This window comes from Canis lupus, chromosome 9 (assembly GCF_003254725.2).
Source record: "Canis lupus dingo isolate Sandy chromosome 9, ASM325472v2, whole genome shotgun sequence".
In the NCBI taxonomy this organism is placed as follows: Eukaryota; Metazoa; Chordata; class Mammalia; order Carnivora; family Canidae; genus Canis; species Canis lupus.
This window is the reverse complement of record NC_064251.1, coordinates 8,717,343-8,742,113: the sequence shown is the minus strand read 5'-3', so window position 1 is coordinate 8,742,113 and position 24,771 is coordinate 8,717,343. Positions and strand designations below refer to the sequence as shown.

Genomic DNA, 24,771 nt, shown 5'->3' with positions numbered 1-24,771 from the left:
GCCATGCCTGTGTGCAGGAGGGACTTGGAAGACTTGGCAAATGTTTGACACCATGACTCTTTCCTGCTACTTGATAAATTCAGGATCTGGTAGTAGAAACATACGTATAAGCCAATAATGCCATGTGACAAGTGCTGTCAGAGATGTGGCGCAGTGTGTCTCACACACAGATAATATAATAATCCAGCTACATGAGAAGGGGATTGGCTGTGAAGATGAGGCTAAAGGAGCTCTCTTGCAGAAAACACAGGGTATGCAGAGACCACAGTGTTCCAGAAGCTCTGCATTGTTTGGGGTGAACAGAATGTAAAGCTTAGGGTCAGAGAGTAGATGAAAATAAGACTGGAAAGAAGCAGGAAGAGAAGGCAATTAGGATTCTTACTGCTCATGCTAAGGAATCCGGATTTCTCCCAGAGATGACTGGAAGCACCTGATAGATTTGAGCAGCAGGGTTGAAGTTTCCTCTGCCACCAGCCCACAGAGTAGGTAAGAGGGAAAAGTGATTGGAACCTGTGGGTCACATAGAGCTGAGTTAGTCAAGGTGGCTCCGTTAACAGACGACATACAAAATAATGGGTAAATAGAAGAAGCTTGTAGTAGGTGGGTGGGTAGGTAGACATGGCTTAGGAGAGAGATAGGCAGATAAAGAGTGCGGTGTTAGATCTTGCACTTACCTGCGAGTTATAGGGAAAGACAGCGTAACCTACCAATGTCAAATGAAGCAAGACCAATCTATCCAAGCCAATATGGATGATGATAGCTAATAATGAGAGCTGCCTATGTTTCCTACATGTTCATAGTGCTGAGAGCTGGATAATGAGATTTCAGTGATTTTTAATTACTTTCTTTTTTTTATATGTATTTTGCTTTATATTATCAACCATATAAGTATTATTTTATGTGTTTTTAATAGTCCTGCAATGATGTATGTATACCATCAAAAATGTCAGTTTTGTAAAACCTAAAGCAAAGAGGAAAATAATTTCGGCTACCATTCGTAGTATCTACAGGTAGGTTTTACACAATATCCAGGGCTTTACATGTGTTTCTTTTTTATTTTTTTTATTTATTTATTTTTTTACATGTGTTTATAATCCTCATGACAGTCCTGTGAGGTACTTGCTACCCTCAGAAAAAGGAAGGAACTAGTCTAAGTGCACAGACTAGTGTGGTAGATTACAAAACCCAATTCTCTAGCCCTCCTTGTATCCACAGCCTTGGCAATGTGACTCTTATGCTGTTCTCACTAAGAAGTTGAGTCTGTTTCCCAACCTCTTGAATTTCAGCTAGTCTTCTGACTTTCTTCAGCTAAGAGAATATGGAAGCTGTGATGTGGTCACAGTTCAGAGCTTGGACTTTGAGATCCATTGGACACCTGTACTCTCTCTACCTCCATCACACCAATAAGGCCAGGCTAGAATGCTGGACAATGAGAGACAGTGTCCCAGCTGCATCTATCATCTCAGCCAATAGCCAACCAACCATTAAACATCAGACATGGGAACAAGACCATTGTAGGCCAGTGTGATGCAGGCTGACCTGCAAACTGACAAGACGACTCCTGAGTAAGCCCAGCCAGGATCAGGTGAACTGACCAAAATCAGCAGAACTGTCCAGCTGACTCATATGTAATGGTTATTGCTTTGTGACACTTAGGTTGCGGCATTTTGTTATATATCACTGATACAATAGAAAGTGGAAGAGCTGAGTTTTGAACCAGGTCTAGGCTTCTCCATGTGTCTTCAAGGCGTCCTCTGTCTCCATTATGGAGTTAGTGATCTCTCTGAAGCTTCATGCCGAATTCTCTTTCCCTGCCTCTCCTCCACAAGTGCTTTTAATTGGAAAGCACTCATTCTGTCTCCTTCCAACATCTAGTTTGGGTCACCGTATTTAAATTTGTAGACTGCTCCAGGACTGCCAAGCGTGTTATGTTTCGTTTTGAATAATTTGTTGATATGATTAAGTTGCTGGAATGGAGAGTCTCTATACCTTGATTCACTAATAAAATTAGGATGCACTTAAGAATATATTTTAAGAATATATGCCACCTTCACATATTTCACTTGGTTTTATATTTATATTACTACAAGGTTAAAAAAAGTATCATCATACCTATTTTACAGGTAAAACAAACAAAACAAACACAAATCAAGACTAAGATAGATATAGAGTACTTGTCTGGGATCAAGCCGCGAATCAGACACCCCGTCTGCAAGCTCAACCTGACCTTACCACCAGACCATGAAATCTAGAATCTGACCCAGAATTATTTAATCCAGCTGTGAGTCTTAGGAGGCCATTTAACATGCTGGCTTTCTAGTTAAAAATAACAATCCATTTCCTATTGGATTTCAAACACTGCTGGTTTAACCAGGACTCTTCATTGTCCCCAGAAGTATAAGGGAAATGAATCAGCCCTCAAAGAGTATAACCTCCACGAGGGCAGGCCATTGTCTGTTCCCTTTGCCGCTGGGTCCCCAGTGCAAAGAAGAGGCATACAACATTAGTAAACAAGTGCTAAATTCTTAAAATACTCACTTAATCCTCACACACTCTTACTTCTTGCAAATTTCCTTCTTTTACAGACGAAGCATTAAGATTCAGACTTTTAGATCTTTTTCCTGAAGGAACTCGGAGAATGAGTGGCCGAGTCAAATTTTGAACCCAGGATTGTTGACGTCAAAATGCATGCATTTTTTTAACCCCTTTTTTCTTCCCCAAATAATAGACATGCGGGCCTGACAAGATAATCCCTAGGGTTAGATTTCTATGAGTAGCCTCAAGCCGCTATCTCTACCAGTGATTAAAAATGAGGAATCAGGCTTCATTCAGCTAAACCAGAATAAACATAGTAGACATTAATTTAAAAGAGACTTCCAGATTGTTAAATATTTGAGCCATCAAGGTATGCTGCAAGTTAAAATGAGATTTTCTGATTTATGGTTTGACTCCACAGGGAAACAATTTTGTAGGTGACCACTGCCGACGTGATTGCACCAGGGAATTTGTGTGATCATTTCACAAAGTGCCGGAGCATGACTGTAAGGGCCAGATCATTCCCATTTTGCCTTTTGATTTGCTCTTCATCCAGGCCTTTCCTAACATAGCGTGAACACAAAGGTCAATTTCCTGCAGTCAATTTGAAAAAGGCCAACTCTCAATTAACTTTGCAAAAGAGGTCAGAGGTGATGTGGAGAACTAAAACCCACAAGTAATGTAAAACACCCATTTCAGCTCTGAGCTCAAATAGCCACCTCTAACCAAATGCTGATCGGAGCTGCTAACCAGGAATAACACAGATAAATTTGCAATCTGTTGCTCAAACCTCATCATTTCTGCTACGTACCTTGGGTGGACATATCAATAAGAGAAAAGTTGTAAGACTAGCAGCTGGAGAAAGAAGGAGAAAACAGAGAAAGGGATACTGGCACAATAGGCAAGCTAAATATTATTAAAGTAATTTAGAATGTATTAGATTCTTTCCTCCAACCTCAAATAGACATGCAAGTTTTCCCACTCACTTTTAATTGCCCTCCCACCCCAGCTGATGAACCAACATTTCTGGTGCCAGGCGGAAGACTCTGAACCATTGAGACACTATCCTACTCTCTCACACTGTGGAGTGGCCCCTTGAATCCAAACCAGACAGTGGAAAGTCTTGCTGTGGTCTACCAAAATTCAACCCCAAATGCTTACTAAGCCCTTAACTGTTGACATGGGGCAATATCAGGGACTCCTCAGTATGCCATGCTCTCTCGGGAATGGTTTATTCAGCCTTGTTGAGTAAGGGACACAAAGCCAAGGGGGCTGGGGAGTCCGTATAAAGGCACCATTCCACCTTTGATACAAATCCCTGTAATCAAAACCATATTTGGCCCACTCAGTCTTACTTCCAAACTCCCTCTGAGACGCTATAAACATTGGCAGACAATGCTTACAATTAAGGTGGAACACGTTCTCATAAATGTTTGTTTCTGTCTGCTAATTGTTTTAGTGACTAGTAGACGATGTCTTGTGGTCAGCCTGGAGAACAACAGCAAGGATCCCTAAATCCCCACCGAGAAGCAGCTCAGGAGAGTGGCACGATGACAGTGCTGGACTATGCAGCAGCAGCCTTGGGAAGCGTAGAAAGATGGAGGTTAGGATATGTTTTCCAGCCTTAATTGTCCAAGCGTGGGCTCGGGGTAACGGTGACATGATCAAGCTTCCCCCTCTTGCTATAAAGAAACACTGAGAGACTGTGTGCATTGTTGTCTTTCAATACCAAGGGGGGAAGTGGGCGAAAGAAAGTAAGAGTGTTCTGGCACCAGAATAATTTCTCCATTACCTCAATTAGTTCCAATGATGTGGAAAAGTTCTGTCTGGAGAAATCAAACTAAACGTAAAATCACTGAAGTGCCGGTGGTGGCGGCGGTAGGTGTTGATACAGGCATTAGTCAGCAATACTGATTGCAATGAAGTCACTCAAATAGCCCTGTCGCTGGAACCGGGGCAGAGAAATAAACTCATTAGATCACCCCCTTTAGTGAAGCATGTGGTTTTCAATGTGGCACCAACGCAACCTGGCACCCACCACAAGATTTAGCTGTCTGCCCTTGGAAGGCACAATTTACTAAGGTGTCTGGTAAAGAAATCTGGATAAGTTATTATTATTTTCTACAGAAACATAAATAAGTCCTCTTTCTTAAGAGCCACATTAGCCCTTAGTTATGAGATGTTGAATTTTCTTTAGAGAAGTAACTGGTTCTTTGCAGCTACAGAGCCCAGAATGGAGACAACTAAAAGGCAGAGACTACAGGAGATTTGGGTATTACACAGGGAAGACTTTATAATGCTTGAAGCTGGTCATAAGGTTCTCATGTGGGGATAGATACTAAGCTCCCCATTGGGTGTTCAGAGAAGACTGGGCCACAACCCTCCAGGGGTAATATAGGGAGAGTCCTTGCACTGAATGGGTCATCGAATGATTTAAAATTTCTTTCTCGAGCTAAGATCCAGCTAGCAGAAGGAGATGAGAGAATAAATAAAAGCCATTAAGAAAAAAAACCCTCTAGATTCTCAAAATATAGTCTGTCATATACAGAGTTATATTAAAATCATGTTTTCCTTAATGTTTGAAAAAATCGATAAAAATGGAGATGCTCTGCGATGGGTTGAACGACTTTATCAGTAGTAAATTTCTCCCAGTCTAATGATAATCTTCTTCAAGCACTTCTTTTGATAAAAGGTTGATGAGCACAGCATGCAAATGGATGTATGACTAGATAGATAGGTAGGTAGGTAGTAGGTAGGTAGATAGATAAATAGATAGTCCACTTCCCTGTGTGGTTGATGAATTTATTATCCCACTACAAAAAAAAAAAAAAGCTGACTTAGGTATTATTTCCAGGTTATATAACTGAGGAAACTGAGTCTCTAAGAAGTTGAATAACTTGCCCCAAATCACACAGCTTAAAAGTGATAGAAGCAGGATTAAGATAAAAAATGGAGTCAGTCCCAGCTCCATCCACCCTCTCAGGCTTCTTTGCAAATCCTGGTCAGGGCATGGCTTATCCTGCTTTGAATGACTTGAATGTTAAATCAAGGAGGGATAGGGGCCCCTATTTCTTTATCATTGTGTAGAGATGGTAACTAATCAATGATTGATAGGAGAATTTAAAATGTCTCCTCAAAATGATTTTCCCTTTTTCAAGGTGACGGGGTACATACCAATCTAACTACTGACAAAGCTGGAATTTCACACCCCACTAGGAAGCCAGAGCCACTTGGCTTCAGCCCAGTCCCTGAAAACTAGAAGAGTAGTTAACAATGGCATGAGCCCCCAGGGCATATTGTTCAGAGAGCCAAGTTCAGAATTATTCATGACTATGTTGGAACCTCAATGACTAGAAGCAACCTCTTCTCCCAGCAAGTCTAAAATTTTATAAGATAGATGAGAGTGATGAAAATATTACTCCTCCACATGGGGATTTCAGCAACATGGAGGTGTTTTTGAAAATGCTATTTGAATTTTCCGGTTCCTGAAAAGAGGCTGGCTTTTACAGCTCGCCATAGACTAGGGCCCCACGCAGGAATCCAAGTTAGAAAGGGTCCCTCATCTGTGGTTTTTCCTCTGATTCCAAACTTTGTGTTCATGTATGTTTGTTCATCCAACTAGTCTTCATAACGCTATCTTTCAAATTACGAAAGGCAAGTCTTTATAAGTGAGGACAATAGGTAACCATTCTAATGTACGTCCCTGCAGAGAAAATTCCATATAGCCCACCAAGAAAGGGCTATTTTAATTAGTGTTTAAACTGAAAACTTGATTACCTACATTGGTGTTGGAACAGGAATTGCAAAAAAAAAAAAAACAAAAAACAAAAAACAAACAAAAGCTGCAGACAAACTGGAAACATTAGACCAGGTTTTGATTTTCATGTTCTCACATACCAGCTCTTTCCCTACAGTCATGTTGAGGGCATCACAGCATATTTCATTATAGATATTAAAATATCTTAGGCTCTTTTTACTCTTTTTACATTGGTCTCATCACTCCCTAAAAATTGTAAACAAGAACCACATCATCATGAAGAGCTTGGACTGACTCCGTGCAAGAAGAACCTAGAATCAGTCCACAATTCTGCTTCAGTGTGATCTTGAGTAGATGATTTAACCTCTTGGAGTGTCCACAGTAAGGATTATAATGCACCCTTTCAACCTTCCATCAGGTTGTGGAAAGTAATAAATGGGATACTTATTAAAAATCACCCAGCACAGTGCCTGGCACAGAGTGAAGGCTGGTACAAATGTACGCTATTAACATGGTTATATTCTCGTCTGCAAATAGTTTTGTGTTGAACACTTAGTAGAAGCTCAATATAAAAGTGATAATTTGTAACACCAGGGAGAGACAATAATCACAAATTGCACTACACTGACTATACGTCAGAGTAATTCCGGGAATTTTAAATTATTTTATTTTTTAAAAAGTGTCTCCCTTGTTACGTAATCCTTTCCCTGCCTTTCTTGTTTCCCTATTTTATACTTTGCCCAAAGAATCATTTAGTGTTCCAAAGTATTAGACTCTTATAGGTATTCAGAAGCCCCAGGAGAAATGGAATACATTTACAGACCCATAAACATCTAAATTAGCGCTATAAATGGGAAATATAGTCTATAGTTGGAGAGTGCCCAATACATAATATGTTGTGGCATAGAAGAGACTTCCTTTTTGGTGGCTGGAAAATCTATTTGCTCTAAGTATTCAATTTTAAAATGGATAATAAAAATAAATAATAGGCATGCTTCTGCTTAAATTGCACCTTTCATGGGAGATCTCAAAGAGTTTTTCAACTGTTAATTTATGACCCCTGGGGAAAGCTAGGTGGCAAGTAATATCTTTTTTCCTCAAATGGAGAAACAGACATAAAGAGGCCCAAGTGACTTGTCCAAGGACACAAGGCGAGCCCTGGCTTCAAGCAAACCATCCTAAGGAAAACACAAAGGCAGAGATATTCTCTTTAAATGATTAAAACCTGTATTATTTGCCTATAAAACCGGAGATGAATGCTAACGTGGGTTGTGTAACCATCATACAACCCACACTATTTTCATTAGTACATCAGCTATCTATTTCTGCAAACTACCACGAAACCTTAATAGTGTGTATTGGTAAATATTTATTCCTGTTCATGTAGCTGCAGGTTGGCTGGGAGCTGAGTCTCTAGACTGGGCCGAAGGCTGAGCTCAACTGGACTGACCAAGATGAAGGTTAAGTCTGGATCTTCTCCCTGTGTCTATGTGGAGCAGACATCCTGCCAGGGCATAATCATCTCATGGCAATGGCGAAGGAACAAGAGGCCCAACCCCGACCACATAAGTAAACCATGCCATTTCTACTAATCCTCACAAGGCATGGATTTCTATTAATCCACACAAGTCAATGACTGAGCTCAAAAGGAAGGGTGGGGAAGGATACTCTCCCCTATCATGAAGCTGAAAGGACACATGGCCATATCCCCAATTTAATTTCCTTGAAAGTATACTCTCCACCCCATGGAAGTGAGAGAAGGGAGTGAGTACTGTCACATTGTAATATAATCTATTACAATCAGCATTTATGATTGTTAACATTTCAGACATTTCGTATGGGCTAATCTTTAAAACTCTGCCTGTTTCACATGCTTCTGTAACTTCTACTGGACCACTGACCTGATCCTGGCCTCCAAGGGTGCAATTTAAATAAGACAACAAATACCTCTTGTCACTTACTAGTATCTCCTTGGTATCTAATTAAAGAGACGAATCAGATTTAAGAGGAAATTGCCTAATAAAAAAATAATCCTGATTTACTTTGATGAAATCATATGTGTTGGATCAATGAAAAAAAAATGTGAGCTTCTTTGACCCTATTATTGAGTCTATTCACAGACACTGTGAATAGAACCTGAGATTTCCAAGGAACCAGGAATGCTTGACATCTATAAAAGGTGCAGTGAAATATCCTTAGCATATGGATGCTTATTTTAGATGAGATCCTGTTAACTAACAACTCTACATCCACGATGCCTCAAAAGTCAAACACTCCAGGATGCCATGTGAGGATTCTTCTTGATTTGTAGCATCCTGCTGTAAATCTGAATTCCCCTCAAGTCATTTCATGCTACCACTGTACTCCTCCAACATTCGGTTTGTTTCTCAACCTAGACCAAAATTTCCAATTTGATACTCATTGAGTATGAGACACATACTCTCTCTCTTTCTCCTCATGCTGTACAGAACTAAAAAAAAAAAAAAGAGAGAGAGAGAGAAAGGATTAGGGTCCAGTCTAATCTGAGTATCCCACACAGAGATGAGATTTACGGGACTGTCATCATTTTAGACAATGAGTAATATGAGAAGGAGTCCAATGCATGGCAAGGCCCAAATGAGGTAGCCTGGATATAGAGGGAAAACAGGGAAACCAGTTATCCCTTTGACACCTCTTTGAAGAACAGCTTTCTCTCCAAGGTAGCCAAGTCCTCTCACATCACTGCCAACCCCTGCCTCCAGGCTCTATCTGAATCACTTTCCTTTCTGGTTAAATCTGTGGATTCCTGTGGGGAGAAGAGTGGCTCCCACTGGCTCAGGACTATTTCTTCAGGTTATATATGTCACAATTTTCCATGCCTTTAACAAGACTCAATTAAAAATTAATCGGTCCAGCATGGCAATTTGAGAGGTAATTGTTTCTTTTCCTGACTCTGTGGCCATAGGCAAAAAGCACACCCAGAACCTAAATTAATCATCTAATTGGGATTTTTCCATACTCCAGCCACTCAGCCTTCCAGGGGTCCCAGCAATGTGCTGCCTGACCTCAGTAATTAGATTGCCCTAGTGTCCACTCTGTGGACTTTGTGCCTTACTTTCCCTTCCAAGTCCCTTTAGTAAAATGGAAAATAGCCACATAGGCTGTTTACCTGGGCCCTCCTCAATGACCAAAAGCCTTTATCTTCAGAAGAGGAAATACTAGAAACAGGGGGCAGGTTAATATATTCAACATGGTTTGTAATAGCAAAAGTTGGTTTCAACCTAAGAGCAGTCCTGCATTGGTTTAATATAAAGTATAGTCTATTCATAGAACACGTAGAAATGCAGCTAAAAAAGAAGTAAGGAAATGCTGTGATTTCATAGGTCTTTAGGTCAAACCATACACATTTAACATGTACAGCAATGCTGTGAGTTGTAAATGTAATTATCTGTTTAAAAAAAAACAGATGAATATATTGAACATGAAAAGAAATTAGGTTAATGCCAGAGGTATTTGTGTTTGTTCATAGTAGCTAACACACACATTACTTTTAAATTTAGTTTTTATATAAGACACACATTTTGTTGACTCTTCCCAAATTAAAGATTAATAGCATTGTTTGGGTTCTCTAGGCAAAGAAGGTAAAGGCCTGTATTTTATTATTTCATTTTTTAAACCTTGGCCTGAGTTTTGCATTTTCCTAAGGGGGTGGTTGGAGAAATCTAAGTATCTTAGTTTTTCTTAAGTTTCTACCTGCAAAAAATGAATTGAAATGTTTCACCATATCCTTCCCATATGCTTATCCATCATACATTAATGACCATAAATTAAAAAAAAAAGATTTGGAACTATAATTGTTTAAGTGGAAGATAATTCCTTACATAATTGATATTCAGAAGAACTGCCAACGTTTGAGAGTCTCTTAAGATACTTCAGTTGTCTTTCCTTCATGACCATAAACATTTATCTTTATCACACAGTGAGTGAATGTTCTGAGTACATTCAAACTATAAATTTATATATATTTGTATTTATGAAGACTTCGGATCACCAAAGACATACTTGTCACCTGGTAGGTAATTAAGAAGTTAATTTTAATTGAATCAACCTGACCATATCCCTCAACTTCAAGCCAATGTCTTTACATGATAACAGTAACATATGTGTTTTGTGAACTATATAGTATCACACAAATATTAGGCATAAATATTGTAAATAATAATGGAACCTATGTATCTGTACTGGCAGTTAATAGTATAAAAGAGTTATTCTTACCTAACCATTAAGACTTTATCTGCCGGTGCAGCCAATCTCTTCACAACAGTAAATGTAGCATCAATGATACTTTTTATTTTTTAGGATTTTATGTATTTATTCATGAGAGACACAGAGAGAGGCAGAGACACAGTTCAAGGGAGAAGCAGGCTCCCTGCGGGGAGCCTGATGCAGGACTCATCCAAGGACCCCAGGATCACAGCATGAGCTGAAGGCAGACACTCAACCACTGAGCCAACCCATATGCCCTGACACCTTTTTCTTAGGGCTTAATAGTTGTATTAAGTTGTGGCTCAGTCAGTCAGTCGGTTAAGCATCTGCCTTCAGCTCAGATCATGATCCCAGGGTCCCTGGGATTAAGCCCCGGGTGGGGGGTTCCCTGCTCAGTGGAGAGCCTGCTTCCCCCTCTCCCTCTGCTTCTCCCCCCTGCTTGTGTTCTCTCCTTCTCAAATAAATAAATAAAATCATTTAAAATATAGTTGTATGAAGTTGATGAAGGGCATTGTTGTAATTTTTCTGGGAATACTTCTAGATGTGTAAAGAATAGTACCAATACTCTTTCAAAAATCTTTGGAGTACAAAAAAAAAAAAATCTTTGGAGTATACTCCAAGGAAACGAATGAATAAATAGAAAAAGTGGATACATTTTTTTTTCCTGATACTTGAATCCTTACTTTGGAACTGTCAGTCCAAGACCCTAGTTCCATTTATAAAGGATCCCGGCTCTAGTACAAAACGATTTAAGCTATGCCTCTTCATCCCACTAGACACATTTTCCAAAAAGCTAATTCTGCTTTTAATAGACTCACTTCAATCTTTAATAAGACACACACTTAAAAAAAAAGACACACACTTAATGCCTACACTGACAAAGAGCAGTAATATCGCACTTAACCTAATCATGATAGTCAAATGGTGCTGAGAAGTTTTGACAACATCTGCTTTACAAGTATATGGAAGGCAAAGACAACCCCAATTTTCAGTTTATCTGATTTAATGTGTTCTATAAAACTTCAGTGTTCACATCATCGGTTCACAGACCCTCTCTGAACATAATAAAGTTATTTACACAGCTGCTGATGGCATAGTCGAGGTAGAATTATTAGGATTCTCCCAACTACCTGTGAATCATAACAGTCCCAGAGCTTTATTAGCTATCTCCAGGCGCAGCATCTCCCCAGGGAGAAGAATTTGCAGCAAGCAGGAAGCTCTGGCTTCTTCACATTCATATCATGAAAACTCAAGAGGGCTCCCGTAAGACCTCTGACCTTTCCTCTGCGGCTGAGGTTGCCTGGGGGGCTCTTTCTCAGGGAGAAAGATCCACCAGCTTACTTTCCCCTCTCTCTTTCCTCCCTCCCCTGCAGCCTCACCTGTGATCACCCAGGGTAGGAAGAGACGAAAGCCCTCCCCTGGCTCTGATAACAGGGTTGCCTGACTGTAATTACAGGCTTTTGCTTCCCAGCTATCCAAATGACAGTCACAATCGAGCCTGAAACTCCTCAGTCAGATGGAATCAATTACTGAGCAAAATTGGGAGGTTAATTTTCCCCAGAATGAGATATGCCTTTTAGCTTTGCCATCTCTTTCACTCCAGCTGGTGGCTTATTTGGTTGCATTGTTCTCTGGCCACATGAACAAAGTTCCATTAGGAAGGATTTCCAAAAGAGTTGATTTGAAAAGGAAACTCCATCAGCCCCCAAACTCAATACATTCTGAATGGGGGAACTGTTATTAACTAAGCAGCATGGATGGCTAGTCACTAGAATTTACATTTGATGGACATGGAGTTAATCCAATAAGAAGAAATGGAATCTTCCAGTATGGTACCACTCCCTTCTTAGAAGTTCCCCTGGCTCTATAATAGCATGACCCAGCATTGAAAGAGTCTTCTCTTCTGGAAACTGCAATGAAAATAAATCATTTCCCTCATCTGAATAATTTTCTAAGTATGATGAAGCATCTCTTTAAAGACAAATAAAACAACCAGTATTCATCTTCTCCAAATGGAATTGCCTCTTCTGAATGGCCTAGTAAAAGTGCTATGATAGCTTCCATTTAATCAGTGATAATTATAACAATGATAAGGATGGTATCAGTGACTAAAATTTAGTCTTTACCGTGTTGCAGGAAATGCTTAATATTTCTCTATTAACTCGGTCCCCTCAAAACTTCCCTAAACCAAGGCACTGAGATGTTGGATCACTTGCTCATGTTTACTTGATTGGCAAATAATAAGCCAGACTCTAAACCCAGGTGACCAGATTCCAGAGCCCACAATTGAGAATCATGCTACTACATGATCATTGTCATGGATTTCAAAAGGGAGTACTCCCATCACTTCGTAAGTGGGGAGATTGAAGTATGGAGATATTAACTTGTTCGAGTTTATGTGTCTCATGAATTAATGAGGCTGCTATTCTACATCATACCTGTCAGACTCAAAAGCCTCAACATATCCATTAAAACCCTACAGAGACTTTGCAAACAGCCACTTTTGCACAGTCTTAGGTGACAGTTAACTAAAATCATTGGTGGCAATTATCAATTCTAACATAACTTGCATTCTTCTGTTCGTCATCTTTAGGAGTATGGCTCGGTTGAATCAGTGGATTCATGTGATTCCTATAATAATATTGAATGCATTGCACTCCAAATCCGACGTATTTGTTTCCCTTGTAGCATCTTTAAAAACTGTCACTCCATGAAGTACATACTTCATCTGAAGCCAGACTTTGAGAGTTGGAATAACTTGTAACGTAAGATCTTTGGAATTAAAATTTGGTGCCATTACTACTCTTGAAATTCAATATCCCCGTGATATCTGATAGATTAAAAGGCAGGTGTGATATCTGATAGATTAAAAGGCAGGTGATTCACTATTGGCCCTCAGTCTCTGAGTCAGAAAAGTGAACTAGTAATTGCTAGTTGTATGACATTTGTTGGAGGTAGAGCTTGGCGCATCAATTCAGTCATTTGGCAAAGAGTCACTGAGTTCCTCCTGCATCCCGGCGTGGTAGCATGGTAGCAGCCCTGACGAAAGCCTCAGAATAGCACAGACAATGTTCCCTGCTCTCACAGACCTCATATTCTACCGATAAACTAGGCCAACACATTTGCAAATGGCTTTTACATTTAGCACATGTTACGTAACGTGGTGGGGAAATAAATGGCAAATAAGTAGCGTTTTCTTCTTGCAAGTCAAATAAGTTTTTTCTTTCCCTAAGGAGTATACAATGCAAACATAGGCAATTAGGAATATATGAATGTGGCCAACAAGAAAATCATCCAAACTGAAATGGAAAAAAAAGATAGTTTTTCTTTCCTTTTGGAGAATGTGAAGTGGGGGAGTGTTATTTACATTACAGCAGGACTCCTTATGGTTCATATATATGTTGGTGTGCGTGGATCTTTCATTTCATGAAGAAAAGTTACTGCGAAGAAATATCAAGAATACAGATTAACAAGTACTGCTAATTTAAAACCAATTCTAAGTAAATGGAGTTTAAAAACTTCCGAAGTTCAAAAAAGAAAAGAGTCACAAACTTATAGTTATATATTATATACTATAATTTATATATACATTATATGTATGAACATATATACACAATTATAGAATTCATTGTGAGAATTTGATTCATCAGCATCATATCCTAGACCCCAGATTTCATAAAGCGAGGCTCACCTCTGTTTAAAATACATCTGGGGTGATACGATATTAAATAAGCTAGGAGGACATTCAGTTCTCAGTAGACACTGAGAAATAATGTTTTGTATAAGCCAAAAGAAACACACACCCACACACTTTTAGTACCCCATAATTTTTTTCAGATCTCCAGAACATGATTTCTGGATTCAGAAAGGATAAGAGGCCATATGGCTCTGGATCTCTACTAAGTGGTCTCCATCCCATTTTTTTCTTTTCTCTTAACCCTGGCTTTTCTTCTCATAGACTCTGTTTCCTTCCTTGCAAAAGGTAGTCCCTGATTAGAGCTGGGACACAGCACACCTGCATGAGCACTAGCCTCCCCCAATTACAGCATCTTTAGTGTAGGTGTAGGAGCAGACCTTGTAAAAGGGGCTTTCTCATTATTATTATTTTGTGGTCAAAAGGTTGCATATACTATTTTTTTTTCTGCTGCTAAAGCTTAGAAAGGGTGGAAAGCAAAATATTTTGATAATTATTCAGGCCATCAGGTTACATAAGAGGTTCCATAGCTTTCTGCATCAAACTTGAACAGTTGAAACCACAAATTCTGTTTTTGCAGCCATAAAACATTCGTGGCAAAAAAAAAAAGAGAGAGAGAGAGAGAAAGAGAGAGAGAGAAAATAATAAAATCCATTTTCCATTCGCTTGAAACATAAAATTTAATGTGGTGAAAAATGACAGTTTACTCCCAGTAGGAAACTGCTCAGAGCCTGTTTCAGAGGCATGGTGTGGAGACTTTGGTACCCATGTGCAGTCACTGAATGCTGCAAGAAATTGAATACTGAAGAGGATGTTGCACAGTAAAACATGTAAGGGGCAAGGTAAGTAAGCCCTTGTTCAAAGTGGAAAAGGCTTCCTTCTCTGACAAAATTTCTAAGTTACAACTATTCAATAATCACTGTTCGATCCAACTCTCAACTTGAGAAATACACGCACAGGTAGACATAGTGTAGTAGATGTCCTCACACCAAGACTGAAGACATTTGGCTATCAGTGGTAGGTGAATGTGTTTATCAGTGTGGGAGACGTTGAATTATTTTTCAGAAAGATCAAGTGGCAATAGCTGTGAACTCCACAAAATATAATATTCACACAGTATTTGTCTTCTTTATGAATATCTCAGAGCAGAATCAAGGCATTCAATGAAAGTAGCAAAAATACTAAGCTCTGGTTCTTTCAATAACAGGAGAAGCAACTGAGGACTCATCCTTTAACTCAACTGGCCTCTATTTCTTTCCTATAAAGTTAACAGTTGGACTAAGTGATTTCTAAGCACCATTTTAACTAATGTTCTGTATGAATTTTAGAAAAGAGTAGTTATCTGGTTATCCAAATCAATGGAGCATTGAACCAAGTAACAACTGAAAGCAAGAACTGCCTTGTCCATATCTGAGTGAAGTTGAATATTACATGTGGTTTGTAGAATTTCTGAGTCTTACACAGACATTTGTCATGCCCTTAATGTTTAACTATTTATATCAGTAATCTATTGACACAATGCTCTCTAATCACTCCAGAACTCGGTGAGTTAAAACAATAAGCATCTATTGTTCCTTAAAGTCTGTAGACCCGCAGGGAAGTTCTGATCTGGGCCAGGTTTAGCTGCTCTCAGCTGGATTTGCTTGCGCATCTGCAGTCGCCTGGTGGGCCCCAGAGAGTAGATGGTTGGTCTAGGATGGCTTCACTTACATATCTCACAAATCATTACCTGGTGACTGAGTGACACTCAGCCAGAAGTCTCTTCTTGTTTGGGAGAATAGCACAAACTCATTCTTATGGCAGATGAGAAGGGTTCCAAGAGATAAAAGACACACAGACAGTTAAAGCAGTTAAAGCATATGCACAAAACTGGCACATGGTCACTTTTACCACATTCTGGTGGTGAAAACAAGTTGCAAGACAAGTTCAGATTTGAGGGATGGGGAAAAGGAGACCCTCTCATGATGAAAGAAGCTGCAAAGGTACATTGCAAAGCGTGTGGATTTAGGAAGGTGTGGAGAATTAGGAACATTTTGATAATCTGACACACTATACTTAGACACTGCAGTGGCTGAAAGTATGATCTTTATTTTCTAGTGGTAACAAATGTGTTTCTCTACTTATTTTGTAGTGTTCTGTAATTTCCTATAGACATTGTCTTCCATCAATTTTTTTTTCCCTATGTAAGCCACTTCACTTACCATCATTCAGTATCATATTTGGCCAAACCTTAATTTGGGGCTAATTAACGTCAACCTAATTATTGTAGCATTTACTATCTATTTACTCTTAGACTATTGGTATGGAAGCCTTCATCATTATTATAAATATGTGAATATTATTCCAAAATTGATCCTAATGCAGTTGTTATATAGAAAAAGATAGATATGATCCTTACATTGCCTGGATTCTAAATTACTAGAGTCACAGTTAATTCTGGAGATACGGGAGATCTGAGATGATATATACTACTTGCTGCTGTGCTTTGTATATCATGTAACCTTTTTGAGTCTCAAGTAGCTTTTCTACAAAAAAATAAAGTTTACTTATCTAAAGTGTCTTCTAACCTTAAGTTCTACGGATCACTCATTTTAGGTGGACTCAGTATGCCAACATTCCTGAGTCATGTTAGACCCCAATAACTTACTGAAGTCTTAGAGTATATATGCTCTTAAATATTTTGAGTATTCTTAATGTTAAAATAAGTAAAAATGTCCAAGTTACCCATGTAGATTGACATCAGCAAGTGGCTTTGACAGAGTTTAGTCAGGGACAAGTCTTTAGCTACATCAGATAAAGATAGGTTCATTCCTTAAAAACTTCATCAGTATTTTTTTCCAATATACTTGTGAAAACACTGAGAATGCTTTTCCATACAAAAGTTTTCTAATAAGTTTGCAATTACTCTCCATTAGTCATGTTCAAATCTTTCTTCGTTATCAGTAGTCTCTCTAAATCCAGGTAGATCAGAATGATTAAAATGAGAGAAATATTTGAGATCAAACATGGTGCTATAACATAATAAATCTTGTCTCATTTTCTATGTCATATGAAAAAAGACTGGTAAGTAAAAAATAAGGTAAAATGTTTATTATAGTTCATATATACTGAGCTCCAGAAAAATATAATTGACATACAAATGTAGACCATTGATTTCCATTTTAGAATGAGTTCTGGTGATGGTTACAGGAAAGAGATTTACCTTCTTATTCAACATTTCCATAAGCCTTTCACAAACTTCAAAAAATTTAAAAATACAAGATGAAGAAATACATTAGAAATTTTCTAATAGTCAACCACAGAAATATAATATTACCAACTTAAACCAAACATTATTCTCCCTCCTTACTAGAATGTGACACATTTGACCATCAAATACAATTAAAAATATCATTGAAGAGTATAATTTTATATTTTCTATTTAAGAAGAAGAAAAATGTAATGCTTGAAATACTGGTAATGAGCAAGTGTAAAACTGAAAAGTAACTAAATATAAGACAAGGCACTTTGGAATAAGCAAAGTCTCTAGGATTTTAAGAGCTGGTTAATCCCAAAGCCACTGTTTTTTGTTGTTGTCCATGTGTCCTAAGAGTTTTTCCAACTGGCAAAACAGTGACAAGGTGCATACGCTTTTTCATACTTTTTGTTGTTTGTATAAAGCTATTTTGGTTGACTCCACACAAATAAAGGGAAATAGAAGCTTGAGGCCACCACTGGAATTATTCAAAAATCACAAAGAAAACCCATGTGTTTCATTCACACAGCAATTTGGGGTGAATGTGGTTTTTGGCCAACATTTTCCAGAAAACCACTTAATCCTCCAAGTTTCTTCTAAGTCTAGATACACAACCAGAATCCCAGCTGAATGGATTCACTTAGTCTGAAGATCCAAACTGGTCCAGGATATGCAGTCCTCATCTTTCTGAACTCTTGGAGGATCGGAGGAAATTTATGGGTAATATGGAAATAGAAAAAGCTCAATGCCTTTCAAATTCTAGTGGAGTAAGTAATCACAGGCTGAATCCTTTCAACCACCCGGGATAGTTACAGCATTCCTCGACTGTTTCTCATGGAACTTGTTTTATGCTAACATACCTGTATGTTAGCCTTTGGAACCAGGCTTCCTAGGTTCACATCTAGACTATACTATTCACTAATTGTGGAATCCAGTTATTTAAACACTCTCTGGCTCTGTTTCCCCACAAATAACATAAGGATAATAATATATAACTCATAGTGTTCTTGTTAGCATGAAATAAGATTATATATACAAAATTGCTTGCCATAGTACCTGGCACATATTAAACACTCAATAAATGTCAGCTTTGATATTGTTATTATATCATATCACCATCACCATCATCATCATCATCAGTAATACGCAACCAAATACATACAAAAAAAGTCCAACCGTAAATCTGACATCGACCTTACATATCACATGCTTGTTACTAATAAAGGAATTCTTAGAGAATTCCTAATTGAAGAATTCCTAATATGGGGGAACTGCATTCATAACTCTGGGCTCTAATGCTCATCCGTGGCAAATCATTAAAGGAGATTGAGAAGCCCATCTTTCAGGCTCATCCTAACCTCTGAAAGCCCTATTCATCCCTCGTCTCATCAATCAGTATTTATGGAGCACCACATCAGACAGTGATGGAATTAAAGGAGGAGAAATGTCCCCTGCTCCAGACAGACTCATCACCCAGGGAGGAGACAGCCATATTCACAAATAATTACCATGCATTAATGCATTGCATTTGCTCTTGGAAAGCAGCAGGCCAACAAAGAGGATACTTACATTATGCCTAAGGGGATTGGAGAAGGCTTGACACCGGAAGGGACATGGGGTCCCAGTCTTGGAAAATACGAAGAAGCCACCAAATAGAGAAAGGGGAAAAAAGGACTCTGCATACAGAGTAGCAGGTACCAAAAGGTTATGAAAGTTCTTGACATGTACCAAGGATGCATGTAGTTAGATGCAGTTGAAACAAAAGATAGATTCTAGAGATCAAACAAGTAAGCTTGGGGAGGGAATTATGAGAATATATGCCCCACTACCTTCTACAGAAAGTAAAAATGAATTAAAATATAGATTATTCAGAGATGTCTGAAAAAAATGACCAAAAAAAAAAAAGAAAAACTTGCTTAGACGACAGTACATTTTACTTGCTCTTGGAAAATCTCCCTGTGAGTACCTTCTTTCCTTCTTTTTTTGTTTAATGGACCAAAAGGAAACGAAATAATATTTATTGTGTCTCTTGCATTTGCTCCTTAGGAAAATGGCATTAGCCTCATATGGAAACACTTTGACAGACCCCTGAAAATAATTCCTTAACCACAAACATGTCTTCTACTTGTCTGATCTCAAATTGTTCCAAGTGAGTATCACAATTTCAGGTCAGGTTTAAGGATATGACAGGCACTATCAGTCCATTAAATATGAATGATATATGAGGTAGAGGGCGGAGGTGTTGGCACAGAAGGAAAGACTGCTGGTGGGAGCCCCATTCCAGGTTCTGTAGAGTGTCTGCCTCCCTAGGAACCTTCCAGTTCCACCTGAAGACACTTACTGGCAGCTCCTCAGCACAGATGAAGGGAGGAACAATGGAACTTCTCTGTGTTCATCACCCAGATACCATCTCAGTACCTCAGTGGAGCATGATTATTGGAAGCAAAATAACACAGATAGGATTTCACATCCAAGCTTTGGAAATGAGAATAACAAAGATGCGAGGACACAAACAACCCCTCTCACTGCACTCCACCCCTCTTTACCCCCCTGCATCCACCTCCTTGTTGCTCTTTTGCTTCCTACTTCTAATTGGCAGATACTTGATCCACACAGCCATTTATTTCATTTTCAGAGTGCAGAAGGCCACTTGAGACCTACTGATATGTGTGGGAAAGTGACAGCCATGCTACTTGCACCTGTTGCGGGGAGCGACCCGTTGCCTCTCCCTCCCTTGCTGTGCCCATTGTGTGCCACCTTCTTCTGTTTCAGTAGCGGCAGAAAAGAAGTCAAAGTAGCCGGCATTCAGCATGACCACATACAAAAAGGAAGCCAGAAAGCTTCCTTGTACCTCTTTTCCTCCCAAAGCTTGCCCAGTGGCCTATTTCAATAGTAAATGTAGCAATCCTATCTCTTTTAGAGCTACAGCATGTAAGAATCAAGAATCAGTAAAAAGCAACAGCATAAGCATTTATTTGGATGGCCCACTGAGCATTACTGGGATGAATCAGCTACACACACACACACACACACACACACACACACACACCCTAATTCAAAACTATTCATAGTCTCCCAAGTAGACCATATCTCATACTTTTTGAGCAAGTTAAGTAGACTTGAGATCCAAGGCTCTGAGGACTTTTAACTTCCCAGAGAATAAGCTGCAGTACCAATAAACTTTCACAGCAATCTCCTTGGAATGCAGACTAAAATCGGGTAACTCTATATACAGCTCTTAATGACAACACCGAAGAGCACACATTCAAAGGAGAGGGGAAAGAAGCTTAGCAGCTACTGTCTTGAACAACTGTGCAGCAATGAAACAAGACCAAATTTTGAAGTTGGATGGCCAAACTGTTTAGTTGGTGTCTGTTACCATGTGGAGACTATAACTGCTCAATGGTGGTAATAATACATCATAAGACCTGGAAATGGAAAAGACCCATTAAATCATCAAGTAATGCCTTTGCCAGCACAGGATGCAGTTCCCAGAGAATATTCCTTAAAGTGCCCCTTGGGATGAGCTCCAAAGACCATGTCATTTTATCCATCTCCAAAGAGTGCAATCCAGCTATCTACAGTATCCGATTGCTGTTATGAAATTAAACTTTGGCCTTAAAAGCATTGTTCCATACCAAACTAGTCCTTGGTACCAGGTTTTCATTAAGGACCAGTCATAGCCCTTGGAGGAGGCAGGAAAGGTCATTTTATCCATTCCCCTACCTCCGGGCAGGTCTTGTGTGAAATGACACCAGCCTGGCTCTTATTATAAAATTCCCAGAGCAGGAAGTTCTATAGCCCCTGTTGTAATGTGCTTTCCCATGACACATAACCCTCATGTAGAGAGTGTTTTCTACAGTCTAGTCGAAATCTCTCCCACCACAGTTTAAAAACACGTTCCCACAGTAGCAGAGAACTATCTATCACCTGCAATGTGGTGTGTTCACCTGAGAAGAAGACGGCCGTTTCATAGCGCTTCCTTTGCTTGAGACTTGATTTTAGCTACGGTTTTCATATCTGAGTTTACCGAAACAAAAGGTGATAGGGACTTCTGGAAGGCAAGGCTTGTTCTTTTCCTCTTAGTAACTTTTTGGATTTTGATTAGTTATAAAAATAAAGTGACACTCTGTGGACTCAAACAGTTAATTCAGATTTTGGTGCATGTGATGCAAACCCATTTAATGCTTCATTTCATATTTCATTTTCATTATATCAAAAGAATTACAGATTTACTAATCAATTACATGCATAAAATCTGGAATCCAAAACCTAGCAATGTTAAAATATTCATGAAGTAATATGCTAATTACGCATCATTATTATTTATTTTTTCTCTTACTTAAAATAGATATGATCGGACCTTTATTGGCAATCTCTTATTCTACTTTTTAAATTACTGTAAGTAATTGAAAGTCATGAAATAGCATGTCTCTGCACTTTTACAAAAATGGCGATTGTTTTTTATTACCTCTAACTGCTCTTTTCAAAATTTGTCCAGAGTAATGAAGCATCAACCATCTTTCAATAAGAAATCTGGAAATCGATAACCTGAGTTTATGCTTCTGACGACTTCCTTATCCGGCTTTTGATCATCTGGTGAGTCTATGTTAACAACAAAATACTTCAAGGAAGGAAATCAGAATTGATTATCTTCATGATATTCTTGTTTCTCATTTTCGAGAAAACAAAGTTTACAAGAATAATTTTAATTTTATACTAAAATGTATTAGTCTTCATGTTAATAGAACATTTTCTAAGACATATTATATTGATTAAATGAAGCCAAGTAAATGATAAAATGTATGATGTAGTCATTTGTATTTAATGTTTATTGCAAATTTTTGGTAAAACTTGAAAGTATTAAATTTTAGTGTGGAAAAGAGGGATCTAGTGCTTTTTATATTTTTAATTTTTAAAAATTAAAATTTTGTTTTGTTTTGTTTTTGAGCTAGTGCTTTTTACAACACATACATCTTTGTCTTTCCCGTACTTTGTCTGTGTTAAAGAGAGAGAAGGGACATTTTCTTGAAGCTAGAAAGAAGTATTCTAATGATCATTCCAATGTGAATTTTCTAACGGAGTTGTCAAATCAGAATTACTTCACATCTAGGAAAGTTTAACCTTATGAAAATTCTTAAGGAATGCATACCTTAACTCAAAGTGGGTCATAATCTTAAGTATTTTATTTTTCATCCAAGAATGCAATGCTTCTGTAAGGTCACAATGCCCATATATAAAACAATGGTATAGGTATCATGCTTATACCTCACATAACATTTTAGGAGACCTTCCTTTTCAAGTCTCTGCCTCCAAAGACAGACATATTTTTTTGTGGATTTCTGAACTCAGCCAATATTGTTGGGAAAATACTTCTGCACACCAACAAGAACAGTTAACATTTTATTGAGTGCTTACCATGTGCTAAACACTCCACATGCATCATATTATTTGATTTTCATAATCACCCTGTGAAGTAGACACTATCGTGATTTCCATTTTGCAGGTGAGGTTCACCAAGGTTAAGTATCTTGCCCAAGGTCACACAGCTGGTAAGTAGTATGGCCAGGATTTAAACCTGACAGTTCATCTACAGAGCCTCGGACTGTGTTCTAACCAGGCTTTGCACATGAATCTCTTGAAGTATCACTTTTATGTCACTCCGCTTTCTTGTGCCCAACAGATTCAACAGCTTGGAATCATTAGAAAAATAAAAGCACACAGAAAAGCAAATCAAAGAGATCTGAAATAAAAACAGTATTTTAAAATACCTCTTTCAATCTCATGATCAGTAAGAATGAGTAAAATTAACTCCTCCGTTTGATTTGTTTTCCTTTGTTTAAAAACTGGAAGACGCCCTAACTGCCTTGCTAATTCTGACCTCATCAACGTTCTGTGACATCGAAGAACAAATGAAAATGAGACTGGCCTCTCATGACATTTAAATATGCCATGGCCACTTCTAGGAAAGTTTCTAAGTCTCCTATCCCGCAAATAGAGCGAATTTAAGTACAGAAGGAAAGAAAATAAAACAATCAGAAAATAATTATAGGCATACCATTTTCAATAAAAGCGATTTTAAAATTTTTATTTAAAGATCTTGTTGCTTTTGTTCAATCACGGATCATTGCACATAAACCATAAACAGGAACGACTCCATGAGAACGAATTATTGCATTTTCAGGACTCAGCTGAATATTGAAATGAAGAGCTTCTGCATTTACTTTAAAGGATTTTTTAAAGAGCACATAACTGTTACTAGATATGATGAGGTATTTCGTGACACAGGAAGTAATTATTTGACACAACTGGCAGTTTTAACTGACTTTAGAAAGCTTGCTTCTCTGTGGTCAGGCGCTCATTGCTAAGAGCAAACGGATGAGCTTCAAAGCATTGGTTTGGACCATTGGAAACAGATAATCAACAGATGATGGAGAGAAGTGTGGCCCCCCTTTTGGGTTTTTTTTTTTTCCTTCCAGTTCTTCTTGTCAAAGGATGATTGATATGTGTGGAGCAGCCCTTCAAACGCCAGCCACTGCCTGAGGCACTTCCTATAATCAAAGCACACGCCCACCCAGAGCTAATTAGACATTAGATTAGTGTCAACTGATTGATTTAAAGCAGCCGGCCCCTCTTCCCCACCCCTCCCCTCGCCCAGCAGGGTTGAGGATGGGGCTGGTCTCCAAAATGGCTCTCTCTCCAGACAGGCAAATTATTCATGGAAGCTCCAGGAAGGAAACCTAGAGATAATACAATGTGGCTAAAAACACGACCAGAAGAACTTGTCTAGAAGGAAAGTGAGAGGGAGGAGAGAGAGAAGGAGGAACAGAGAGAAAAAGAGAATGAATCATGTTTCCCAGAGCAATGAAACCCCTTGGTCCAATTTGTTGAGTTAAGTTAGAGAGAGTGTTTGTGATGTTTGAAAGAAAATTATTTGCAATTTAACCTAGGAGAGTTCTGAGTACATTTGGCTACAATTTAGATACCATTTTTCAAAGTCTTTTCCTTTCATTTTTCCCCCCCTTTATAAATATATGAGCCGGGAACATTCAAAGTTGTCTTAATGGATTAAGCAGAGACAAGGCTGCAAGGAGCAAATTAAAAATGAAATAGTTACAGCTGTTGGAACTGGCATTGGGCAGAGAGAGAGGTAAAAAAGATTTCTCTTCTTACAGGATAAGGGAGATTTCAGGAAAACACTGAGCCCTTGCCGGGTTCAGATGCGCACGCCTGCAAAACAGTGAGTGATTCCTTGACTTCTTAGCAACTGCACAGCTCTGCTGCTGCTTGCTCCGTGGAGGAGCC

General features: G+C 38.7%; 1 long non-coding RNA gene across 1 annotated transcript; it reads left to right on the top strand.

The window, feature by feature from the left end:
• The first annotated feature begins 305 nt into the window (after positions 1-305).
• Positions 306-24,771, top strand: LOC125755681 (uncharacterized). The gene is made up of 3 exons (XR_007412736.1): positions 306-486; positions 21,968-22,065; positions 24,642-24,771. It is a non-coding gene; the product is annotated as an uncharacterized LOC125755681 (long non-coding RNA).